The sequence below is a fragment of the Vigna unguiculata genome, chromosome 9, assembly GCF_004118075.2.
Source record: "Vigna unguiculata cultivar IT97K-499-35 chromosome 9, ASM411807v1, whole genome shotgun sequence".
NCBI lineage: Eukaryota > Viridiplantae > Streptophyta > Magnoliopsida > Fabales > Fabaceae > Vigna > Vigna unguiculata.
In genome coordinates, this window is record NC_040287.1 from 7,037,501 (window position 1) to 7,050,354 (window position 12,854).

Below are 12,854 nucleotides of genomic sequence, written 5' to 3' on the forward strand. Positions count from 1 at the left end.
AACTGTTTCTGAGTTTTGTTCTTTTCATCTTCTGCTTTGAGTTTTTATTTCTGATGCTGCCGATCGTGATATTGGCAAGACGGCTCAATCTGTTAGCTTTCTTATAGCTTTATATATATTATCATCTGTTTTTCTTCTCTTTGTTCTTCTTGTCTCTTTGTTCTTGGATCAATGTTAATATGCAAGAAGAAGTGGAGATTAACTAATGCCAAAGAAAATAGTATTTCTATTGATTTGTTGTTATGATCTCAGGTTTTTCAGCATTGATTTCTGCATCTTGAATTGGGTTTCTGGTATAGTTTTAATGTTTAATGTTTGTAAGAGGTTAACAGAGTTCATACTCTAAATCAATCATTAAGAAGAATTATCGATGATTCTGATATCACTACAGATTTTTCGAAGTGAGATTTATTGAATACGACTTACCAATAAATATATGATCTTCTTTCTTGTAAATTATTCAATTTTTTTATTATAGAACAAAGATTTATATTTGAATTCTGATAAATAATATATTTGATGACACTGTTGAAACAAATTTTAGCTTCTTTCTTTGCCATGGAAAGGAAAAAGTTGGGACGAAGACGTTTCTTGATTTCAATATTGGGTTTGTACATTGTAACGCCCAATTCTGTAGGTTTTGGGTAAGTGATCTTTGAATTTTGGGGGACCCTAATAGTACAGTGCTAGACCCTTCAAAATGCAGACACTGTTTTGTTTTATTACCGTTTCAAAATTATGTCAGTCTTTTGTTTCTGTCTCTTTTACACTATTTTGTTCATTTCTCTTGGGAAATGAGCTTGTCATAAACCATGACTCGTGCCACGTTTGTCTTAAATTATTGACAAATTTTACCACAATAAATCATTTGTTTTGTCTGTACAATTTATTGTTTCTTAATCAGTTTTATATTACATTTACCTTAGTATATAGTGAATGAGTTAATTAAATAACTATATTATATATATATATATATATATATATATTAATTCAAAGAGTATAATTAACTAGTTAAGAATTACTTGTAGTAGTTAATACCATTTCTTGTTAATGCTTAAAATTTTTTACCCATATGGATCGGGATCAAAAAAGTTACGAGGGCCGAAAAACTTTTCATTAAAAAAGTTCATTGGGTCAAAAAACTTAAAAAATCCTAGGACTAATTTATGAGTTTTGTTTTTCACGTGAAAAAAATATTATTTTTTTAAAATATATTATTGGACATATGACAACCTTTTGTCTATTTGATCTTTGACTAGAGACGACCAATCTCAAACTTTGATTAAGAATAACTTGTCTCAATCTTTGATTTGGACAACTTGTCTCAACCTTCGGTTCAAGACATCCTGATTTGAACTTCGTCTTGGGCCAACTAGTCTCAACTTCAACATGGGTCACCCACTCTTAGCCTTTTGGTTAGGGTAGACCTATCTTTAACTTCAATAAGTAACAACCTGTTTCAACCTTCAACCTAAGCCAATTTGTCTCAGCCTTCATCATTGGTCTACACGTCTCAACCTTCAGTATGAGATAGCTAATCTCGACCTTCAGCCCAAGCCTACCCATCTAGGCCTTCAGTCTAGGATGACCCGTCTTGACATTTGACTCAGGATGACCCGTCTCGACCTTTGCTCTGAGACAACCATCTCGACTTTCGACTTGGATCGACTCATCTCAGCCATTAGCCTAGACGACCCATCCTACATTCGGCCTAGGACGACCCGTTGATCTTCAACCTAGAACCCATCTTGGCCTTTGGACCAAGACAACTTGTCCCAACTTTTGACTTGTCACAAACCATCTCGACCTTTAACCCAGGACGACCTATCTTGACCTTTGACTTGAGAAACTTGTCTCAATCTCCAATCCGGACCTACCGATCTCAACCTTCAATCGCGATCAAGTCATCTCAACCTTCGACTCAGACCTATCCTTTTATACTTTCAACATGGGACAACTCGTCTTATTTTTCAACCCTGGGCGACTCTTCTTGGTCTTAAACTCATTTATGTTATTTATTTTGTACGTTTACTACATTATTTTACTTGCATTATTTTTAAAATCCTAAATACAACAATTTATTAGTAATTAGAAACCCATGTACGTGCTAATATATATCATCATTTGATGTGTTTATATTTTTGTTACTACTGAATAATAGAATAAGTAATGTACACAATTTCTGAAACAAGCATACATGCTGGTCCATCATAAAAAAATGGATGGGAAAACTACTTAGACTCTACTACTGCCAACACAATGGATCAAACTCGTTCCATAAAAAATTCTAAGCTTTAGTGTATTTGCTCCTAGCACAACCTATTCTTATTTCCACTTGTTAACATATCTTAGGAAAGCATTAGCAGAATTCTACCAAGGTGGAGCTCTAACACGAGTAAACCTACGAAGTACAAATTCATTTATAATCCTGTGCATCAAATCCTTTGACCTTTTCTGGAGTTCTGAGCTGTAAAAATACAAATAGAAGGAATGAATCACAAAAGTAAAGACAAGAATTACAGAATAAAATCCAAGAGTTAATTTAGATAACACGGAGTCAACTTTCAATCTTCTTAACCATTCCTATATAATTCAAATGTTTGTTAGATAAACTACAATAAACTTGAACTATTAAAGTAAATTTAAATCCCAAAAAAACATTAAATCATAGGCTTTTTGGTAAAAACTAAATATAATCAAATCTAAAAATAGAGAATCATTCTACATAAAAACAGTATCATTCTAAAATCACACATGCACAACAAATTTCTGATTTATTCCCTGCATTTATTTTTATCAACTAACAATACAAAGTAACCTTAGAAGTATAAGTGCATATTGAACAAGCCCAACAACCAAGGCTTTTGTTGTGAAGTATGCATCAAGATATAACTCACTGTACAAATAGAAATCAAAGGAAAAAGCTATCCAAGTATTCATTCATTGAAAGTAGAAAACAAGAGAAAAAACTATCTGCGTATTCATATTCATATTATGAGTTCCAATCAATCAATTCAGAGTACACACATATATAACCTATATTAGAAAAAAAACTAAAACAATGAAGTAGCATGCACGATTGAACACATGGAATGGTGAAAACATACACCATAATAAACATACATGCATACAATAAAATCAGTCAAATTAATATCCTCAATACTTCAGTTCCAGGGGAAATATTGAACATATGTGAAGTTTCTGATTAAAATAAAGCAAACACTTGTGTTAAAACTAAGCAAAATATATCAAGTATCTTATTACTAAAACCTAATCCTAGTCAGAGTAGTTACGTAAAGCTGATGATAAATTTACCCTTATAATTCTTGGAGCGGCACAGCCTGCGCACAGCCGTATCAGACCATCATAATTGAGCCAAAAAAATCCATGGGACCTCTCAAATATCTATAACAGGAGGTGGTAATTTTCAAAAATTCAAGAGTTAAAGTCCTCCTGCAAACAAGATTGAGAAAAAAGATTGGCAAAAAAGCAATTTACAACATCCAGCTTTTCCAGCTTTTCAAAGTAACCCTTAATAGAACGAAATTTACATTCAAGCAAAATAATGCAACAAAGATTTAAATCACACAATAGAAAATTATAAAAAGGTCCATCCCAGCTCTCTCAAACAACAGTAGACATGCTTTGCATTAAATTTTAAATGTTCCGAAGACCACAGTACCCATCCCCAAGGCTGACATTATGAACAGGAAAATTAAAATATAAAGTTCATATAAAGATGCATAGGTCGCAAGATCTTCCTCAGAGAACCACGGAGGTAGGCGAGTAGATGGGTCAAACAAAGCAGCAATTTGAATCTCACTTCTGGAGAAGAGAGTGTAAATGACACCAAAAACATAAATCGCCGTTGCCGGGGATCGAACCCGGGTCACCCGCGTGACAGGCGGGAATACTCACCACTATACTACAACGACCAACACATTGAAATTAACTAAACCTCTCTTTCATCGCCCTACCCATACTTCCCGCAAAAGTAACATGATAAAGAAACAACGACAATAAAAAATTTGAATTATTACCGAGAGAGAAGATTAATGACAACAATATTGGCCAAGAACATGAATTCTAATCATAACCTGCAACCAAATTATAAACAACCTTGTTTCAAAGATTAAGCAAAAAAAGTGTATCCACAAAGTCGATTCAGATTCACACAAAGAATCATCTGAATTCATGATTTTTTTTGGAATCATCCCAACTTGTGAATGTTCAGAAAGAACAACCCTTAACACCAGAGCCATAACAAAGTCGCTTTGGCCGAGTGGTTAAGGCGTGTGCCTGCTAAGTACATGGGGTCTCCCCGCGAGAGTTCGAATCTCTCAGGCGACGACGATTTCTGATTTTATGTTTTTTTATTTGCTGTCAAAAAAAAAATCCAAAGCCAAAACATTACCAGCAAAATTCCAACACTGAAAAGCGTGGCCTTAGGGGTAGGGAACGTACCATGTAAAATGCCTGGTAAGAGGCGATAATAGAATCTCTAACGTCGACGATGAAGAAACATCGGAACAAAGGCGACGACGGAAATGGCCTCATCACACAACAGGGGGCGACGGAGGAAGTAACGGCGCTGATGACTGAGGCACTACAGAGGCAATAACGAAAGCATGGAAAGGATTTGGGCGGGAGAAATCTTTACTAATTTTTCGAGGGAATTTCAAAATTGAATTTGCGCTGTCAAAACGATCTTTTACTTCAACGGATTGCCGGAAACGGTCTCGTTGAATCTCCGTTGCCGGGATCAAACCCGGGTCACCTGCCTGACAGACAGTATACTCCCCACTATGCTACAAGGACCGATCTATTGGCATTAATTAACCACCTTGTTCCTTGAAAGAGAATTTTACACTGAAAATGTACAAATTATTTTCTATATAATCTATTTTATTTTATAAATAAACTCATTTTTTCTTAAAAGTACATATAACTTACACATAATTAAAAACAATTCAATAATTTAATAAATATTTTCTCTACAAATCTATTATTTATTATAATATGAAAAACAAGATACTAGTAAATTTTCATTTTGTTTGGTTGACAAATGTCTTCAAAGATTATTTATTTAGTCATTTGACGTTATTTAATTACTTTTTTTATTTATAATTATTTTGTTGTAATATGTAGATGAAAGTTATATTACTTTTTTATTAATTTATTTTAATTTTAAACTATTTTTCCTGTACTATTTTTTTTTCTCAATGTTATCTTTCTATAACTTTTAATTAATTGATCATTTAATCAATTATTAAAAAATAACTTATTTTTAAAGTATAAATTTTTTAATATTATTTTTTTTTCATTTTTCATTTTATCTATGAATTATAGTTATTTGGTCATTAATAAAATTAAATTTAGAAACATATATTTCATTTTTATTTTTTAAAATAATATCATTTTAAAATCTATTATCTATTATAATATAAGATCTATTATAATATAAGAAAATAATGTAATACCAATTTTATCTAAACATCTATTTTATTTTGTCGACGAGTGTCTCAATTTAGTTATTTCACAATTTTAGTTATTTTTCATTTATATTTTCGGTTAAATATGACTTTTACTCCTTAACTTTCGGGGAAGAATATTAAAATCAGTCTCTTTTGAAAGTTTAATACAATTTAGTCCCAAACTTTAGAAATATATGGATTCAATCATTTTAACAAAATTTTGTTATGTTTATTTTATAATAATATTTAAGTTATTTTCATCGCTAACACATTGAGAAACGTGTTAAAACATTCTCCAATTTAACTCATTTTAACTTTCATCCAGATTGTTTCATCTCAACTTTCAATCCAAACCGACCCATTTTGAGAAGACTATCTCGAACCGAAGATCGAGACAAAACATCTCATATCAAAGATCGAAATTGTCATAAAAATAATTTAATTTAAGAGAAGAACACTTCAAAAACTTTTAAAAATATTTTACAAATGTAATTTAATTTGAAAAAGGAAGATAGTTACAAGTTATTATTAGACCATCATTTTATATTTTGTGAAAATAAAATTTATGATAGTATGAAAAACCATCACAATAATAATTGCCATAAATGACACTATAAAGAGTGTAATTTTAAACACATCTATGTGTTTGATTTTTATTATTTTCTTTTTTGTATTTTTTCTTCATTTACTTTTTACAAATCATTCTTTCCCTCGGTATTTACATGTGTTTTTAGATAATCTTGCAATGGGTTTATTCAACCATTTTCAACATGAAGAAAATCATGTTTTAGGTCAACGACTTATAATCATGTACTTGATTTATGGATAAATTTGTTTTGAGTTTAATTCTTCGAGACAAGTTAATTTTCTTTTTTTCTTTTAATCATATTAGGCATAGTTCCTTCACATGCAAAAAAAAAATAAAAATAGAGAGAATTTAACTTCTACAAGTTAAATAATATTTCCTCTTCTGTTTTTGAGTGATTGGGTTTAACTTTGACTATGTTGTTATTAATTGGTATATGAGGTAGAGGGGATCAGTGAGATTATGTTGTTATTGTCATTGGTTTGTTCCAAGTTAGGACGGAAAGACTTGATGCGCTAAAACAAGGAAATATTAATGTTAGGAGGACTAAAACATATATAAGTAAAATATATTAAAGTATTAAATAAGTGTAATGGGATATTTTATGAGTATTTTAACAAGAAATCTTTTGAAGAGATACAGTAACGAAATACAACTCCATTTTACAAAGTGATTAACACCACTTAATTCAAAATTTCAACATGATGAGTTTATGACTTTTTTTTTTTTATATTTTGTTAAACTTTTTTTTATTTTTATTCAATGTAAATATTAGATATATAGTTAAATTCTAAACAATTAATTTACAAACATTAAGTATTAAGTATTTATTATTGTACACCTAATAAGTCTCACATCGTTTAGGAGTCACGGTCAAACGCAGTTTACATATTTCTTTCTTTCTGTTTTATGATGTTTTATGAAGTGTCTTTTAAAGACAAAACCGTAACGGAACTTCATACTAAAAAACGAACAATACTTCAAAAATAAGATGATTGTTTCTGACGATCCTGCCGAAAACTTGGATCTCGTCAGAACATTTACTTTATTAACTATTAAAGAGGCTTCTTCTTTGTTAAATACGACCTATTTTAATTTAATATTGATATATTACCTCCATTGTGCTTACTTTTATATCATTTGCATGAACGTTGAATTATACTATATCAGTATTATTGTAAATAGTTAAGAAGATTTACAACACACCAAAAGTGACATTGGTCAATAAATTGTAAACTTCCATGTACCTGTCAAGTATGTATATGTGAAGCACATTGATTAAGAGATTCATATGCAATCAAGAATCGACTTTTATAGCTATCCAACATTTGGCAATTTGAATTTAACTTTTCAACCCTCTGGTTATTATTGGGACGGGACAAACTAGCTTGTTGGTACATATTTTGAAATTAAAATTTAAAATAAAATAATATTTAAAATAATATTTTTTTTATATTATAGCCTTAAATATAATTTTGGTCTTTATTTTTGTCTATTTTATTTAATTTAGTTTTTTAAATGTTTAATAAAGTCTTCATTTTCGTGAATTTGTTCACTTTGATTTTTTTTTGTCACGATAGTAAAATCGTTAAACGAATGTGAACATTATGTGTTACGTGTCAGTTCATGATTTTTCTAACTTTTTTTTTTATTTTTAAGTTTTTAAAATAAAAAAAGGTTTGTATGTCAAGTTAGTGTTAGTGTCATGTGTAAAGTCAATATCAATGCCATGTGTCAGCCAATATAAGTACCATGTGTCTTATATTTGTTGTAATTTTTCATAATTTTGTTCAATTTAGTCATAATTTTCGTTATTTTTGTTTAATTTAGTCTTAGATTTGTCTCTCTTCAGATTGAGATCAAAATTAATTTTTATATAAATATTACACTGACATTTTTATTAAATATTTCTTTCGTTATTTTAAAACCAACTATAACTATATTATTGGAATATAATTATTATACTCATGTTTGATTTTTGCTATATGTAAAAAATAGGGTTGGAGCTAGTTTAAAAATAATGAAGAATGTTTCTTCTAATTTTAAAAATAATGAAGAATTTTTCTTCTAATTTTAAAATCAAATTTTAATATTTCTTCTAATTTTAAAAATAGTAAAGAATTTACCTTTTAATTTTAAAAATAATTAAGAATTTTCCTTATAGTTTAAAAATAATGAAGAATTTTTCTTCTAATTTTAAAAATATTGAAGAATTTTTCTTATAATTTTAAAATTAATTAAGAAATTTTCTTCTAATTCTAAAAATAAATTAGAATTTTCCTTCTAAAACTTAACGAAAATTAGGAATGAATTGAACAAATTTAACTAAAATTTAGATTAAATTAAACAACATTAATGAAAGTTGAGTCTGAATTGAAATAAGACATGTGGCACTTATACTGACTGGCACATGACATTTATATTGACTAACAATGTTACATTGATACTGACTTGACACATGACACTAACATTGACTTGACACATGATACTAACACTGCCATAGACACTACCACGTGGCACAATGTTGACTTGATACGTGGACAACTTTTTTTTAATTAAAAAGTTTTTTAAAAATTAAAAAATCACAAATTGACACGTGACATGTACTGTGCACCTTCTGTTAAACGCTGTTACAAAAAATGTCCAAATTAAACAAAATTGACGAAAATTGAGACTTTATTGAATATCCGAAAAAAAAGATGGCCAAATTGAATAAAGTAGTTGAAAATAAGGACCAAAGTTATATTTAAGCCTATATTATACTTTTTCAAGGGTGCAAATATGCAAATAATATTATAATTTAAATAACTAGTATTTACTATTCTTACAAGATCAAAATCACTTTGTGAAGACCATTCAAACTCCTTCTAGCAAAGACTCCTTAATCTTCAAACTAAAATGTTCTAGGACTTGGATGTAGCCTCAGATCAAGAGGGGGTATCCTTCCAACTTGATGCCTTTAAACCAAGATATTCTAGGTCCAAGTGCGTCAGATAATAATAAATATTATAATACTGAATACGTACATACTTCGTAAATAATGCTATTTATATTGTACTTATGGATCTTAACCTCTCTTATGTTAGCTAAAACTCATATCATTCCCTCTCCCTATTCCGTGATCTCTAACCCTGAAGTTATTAACTATAAAATTTTATAATATGCTTTCGAAAGATAAATAGGACACAATAACACTGAAGTAGACAATTAAATTTCAACAAGACTATAGAAGTGAGATGCAAAGTAAGAAACACTTGATTAGGAAGTGATGTTGTCAAAGTATCGAATAGGACCCGTCTAATTAATAAGGTTTTGGTTGTGCAAACTTTATATATAGTTTGTTCGGAAGTTTAGTATATAGAAAAAGTGATTTAATAAAGAAGCAAAGAGAATAAAAAATTTTAAATATGACTGAGAGAAGAAAATTAATAATAACAATATTGTCCAAGAACATGAATTATAATCCTAACCTCCGACCAAACTATAAAGAACCTTGTTTCAAAGATGAAGCAAAAAAGTGTATCCATAAAATGGATTCAAAATCAAAAAAAGAATTATCTGAATTCGTCATTGTTTTTGGAATCCTCTTAATTTATAAATTCTTACCAAAGAAGGGTTTAAATATCAAAGTCGCTTTGGCTGAGTGGTTAAGGCGTGTGCTTGCTAAGTACATGGGGTTTTCCTGCGAGAGTTCAAATCTCTCGGGTGATGTCGCTTAATAACCGCCGTTGCCGGGGATCGAACCCGGGTCACCCGCGTGACAGGCGGGAATACTCACCACTATACTACAACGACCAATTGATTAATCTTAATTAAGCATCTTATTAGAATTTGACAATGAAATGTTTTTTAAATCATTTTATATATAAATTAAAATCAATTCAATAAATTAATAAATATTGAATTTTTTTTCTCTCTAAAATGACTAAAACTATGTAAAAACAATAGAGACCAAAAACGTTAAACACATTAGAGGTTAAAATCAACTTTTTTTTTCTTTACAGTTTAGAAAATAAATATACTTAACGTTAAATTATTTTAAAAAATGTTCAGATTTTTGAATTAGTTAAATGAAAATTTATATTTTAAAATAATTGAATTCCTTAACTCTTCCTTTATCCAGTGTAACTTTGAATCAATACAAATTAAATTAAAGTATGAAATAGTAATTATAAATTCGGATGAATTTCTATTTAAACCCTTTCAATAACTCTTAGTTAAATCTTTCGACTCCAATCAATCATATTAAACTGAATGATTATCAAAATACACCATCGATAAATGGAATACCCAAAGGATATCAACTGTGATAATCTTTCCCAAATCAATTTTTTCTCTTCAATTTTTTAATAGTGGAACCCAAAATCAGTTTAATAAAAAAAAAAAGCTAAATAAACATGAAATCAACTTGATAAAACTTAAAAGGAAAACTAATTCCATAAAAATTAATGCCATCTTAGAAAAAAAAAACTTGAAAAGACAATAGATACAAGGATTTCTCTTAATAATAATATGTTCTTCAATTTATTTATTTTTAAATCACACTTGAGCTCAAGATTTTAATGATAAACTATCACTAATTGTTGAATAATATGAAGGAGAAATATGGGAGAGATATTTATCAATTGATTATTCAATTTATAAAAACATTTGATACTACCTTTTTATCCAAAACCCACAAATAACATATTGATTTATATTCTCAGTAGCTTACCATTCTTTTTATACTATCATGTTATTTTATGATGTTAATGTGCTTTTTATGAGTAGATAGTGTCGCATGTTTAGGTAATAATTATGATAATAATTATTCCTACTAGAGTTATATTATGAAATTTTTTTTCGTGGAAAGTCCATGTGGTATTATATTTCAGGTGTTAAGACAAAATCACCAAAATCGATAATTATGTTATTACTTTAGAGTTATAGGAAGTTGATAACTCTAACATTATCACTTGGGTCAATAGTTCTACTATACACTTGAATGTCGATAATTTAGCAAAATATGATATTGTAAAGGAGGTATCTGATCACTTACCTCGATTGTATACATAGTATAATTTTGCCAATTGTATCAACTTGAGATAAATATTTGTGCATTGAAGCAAAATGACATGAGCATTCAGAAATTTTATTCTGTCATGACAACCTTATGGGATCAACTTGCCTTGACTGAGCTTGCAAAATTGAGTGCTTTTGCACCGTATATTACTTGTAAGGAATCACAACGTTTGGTTCAATTTCTTATGGCCTTGCATAGTAATTTTGAAAGATTGTGTGGTTCAATTTTTCATCGTAACCATCTGCCTTTTATTGATGATTTGTTAATGAATTGTTATTAGAGGAAATTATACTTGTTTCCAATGGCAGACCGACATAGCCTTGTAATCTTAAGGTACATCACCACCAAATATATCTTCTGACAAATGGATCATTGACTCAAATGTCACTAATCATATGTCACATCATTTACCTTCTTTTGTTTCATTATCACCTAATTCATCCATGTCATTTGCAACTGCTAATGGTGACGCAATTTCATTATCCGGTATTGGTTCCATGGTCACACCATCCTTGACTTTTTCTAATGTTTACTACATACCTGATCTTGCTATGAATCTTTTTTCTATTGAAAAAAAATTTGTGGTTCTGGATATAATGTGTATTTCACTCCATCAGAATGTTTTGTACAAGATCACACATCTCAGAAGTTGATTGAGATAGGTCATAGGCAAGGTGGACTTTATGTCTTGAATCATCTCAAGGAGTTAATAGTTATAGTTTCTAATATGGATTTATCTTTGTTTCGTTTGTCTTCTTCTTTTTCACCTTTTTATTTGTGGCATTCTCGTTGGGGTCATGTTTCTGTATCTCGTTTAAAGTTTTTAGCATCTATGGGAGTCGTGGGTACTTTGGACAATTATGATATTTTTGATTGTAGTGGTTGTAAACTAGCAAAATATTTCACTTTACCTTTTAATAAAAGATTCCTTCTTCTTTTGCTCCTTTTGGTCTTGTGCATTTTGATGTGTAAGGACCTTCTCCTGTATCCACCAAAGTAGGTTCTAGATATTATGTCTCTTTAAATGGATGATTTACTTGTTTCACTTGGATTTATCTCATGAAACGTCAATCTGATTATCTTGAAATTTTAAAAAATTTAATGCTCTTGTAAAGACCCAATCCTCTACTATCATAAAAAGCTTTCGTTATGACGTGGAGGGTGAATACACTTCTAATAATTTTACCACTTTACTTTCCTTTAATGGAACTATATACTAGACCTCTTGCACTGACACTCCTTAACAAAATGAGACTGCTGAAAGAAAACATTGTCATCTTGTTGAGACTGCAAGATTATTCTTGTTATCTACTGATGTTCCAAGTGTCTTATGGGGTGAAGCTATCTTACAACAACTCATGTTGTGAATCGGATCCGGACTTCACATAATTTTGGTCTATCTCCTTTTGAAAAATTGTATGGTTGTGCACTTGATTACTCTACTTTGCGTGTTTTTGGATGTATCTGTTTTGTTCTAAAATCACATGTTGAGCATATAAATTATCAGCTAAGTCTCCTTTGTGTGTCGTTTTGGGATATTGTCTTGGTCAAAAGGATATCGTTGCTTTGATCCAGTTAGTAAAAAATTGTATGTTTCACGTCATGTTGTGTTTTTAGAACATATTCCATTCTTTTTTATACTAGCTAGCTCACATTATTTGACTACATCTGATGTCATTAAAATTGATCCTTTTGATATGGATGACATTACATTTACTTTCTACTTTGGTAC

General features: G+C 29.7%; 2 long non-coding RNA genes and 4 other non-coding genes across 7 annotated transcripts in view; 3 read left to right on the forward strand and 3 right to left on the reverse strand.

Annotated features, from left to right (window-relative positions):
• LOC114164434 overlaps window positions 1–243 on the forward strand; it is a 921-nt gene extending 678 nt beyond the window's left edge. Inside the window, exon 2 of the long non-coding RNA XR_003599543.1 lies at window positions 1–243. This exon is cut by the window's left edge and continues 135 nt beyond it. This is a non-coding gene — a long non-coding RNA (uncharacterized LOC114164434).
• A 1,891-nt stretch (window positions 244–2,134) lies between these two features.
• LOC114164571 lies at window positions 2,135–4,822 on the reverse strand. Of its 2 annotated transcripts, XR_003599574.1 has the most exons (4): window positions 4,465–4,822; window positions 4,041–4,380; window positions 3,316–3,453; window positions 2,135–2,467 (listed from the first exon to the last, which is right to left on the reverse strand). It is a non-coding gene; the product is annotated as an uncharacterized LOC114164571 (long non-coding RNA). The 2 variants fall into 2 exon arrangements; XR_003599573.1 differs by having other exon boundaries at window positions 3,316–4,380.
• TRNAD-GUC lies at window positions 3,864–3,935 on the reverse strand. Its single transcript has one exon. It is a non-coding gene; the product is annotated as a tRNA-Asp (tRNA).
• TRNAS-GCU lies at window positions 4,269–4,350 on the forward strand. Its single transcript has one exon. It is a non-coding gene; the product is annotated as a tRNA-Ser (tRNA).
• A 4,867-nt stretch (window positions 4,823–9,689) lies between the features above and the next one.
• On the forward strand, window positions 9,690–9,771 carry TRNAS-GCU. The gene has a single exon. It is a non-coding gene; the product is annotated as a tRNA-Ser (tRNA).
• Window positions 9,772–9,783: 12 nt separating this feature from the next.
• On the reverse strand, window positions 9,784–9,855 carry TRNAD-GUC. Its single transcript has one exon. It is a non-coding gene; the product is annotated as a tRNA-Asp (tRNA).
• Between the last annotated feature and the right edge of the window lie 2,999 nt (window positions 9,856–12,854).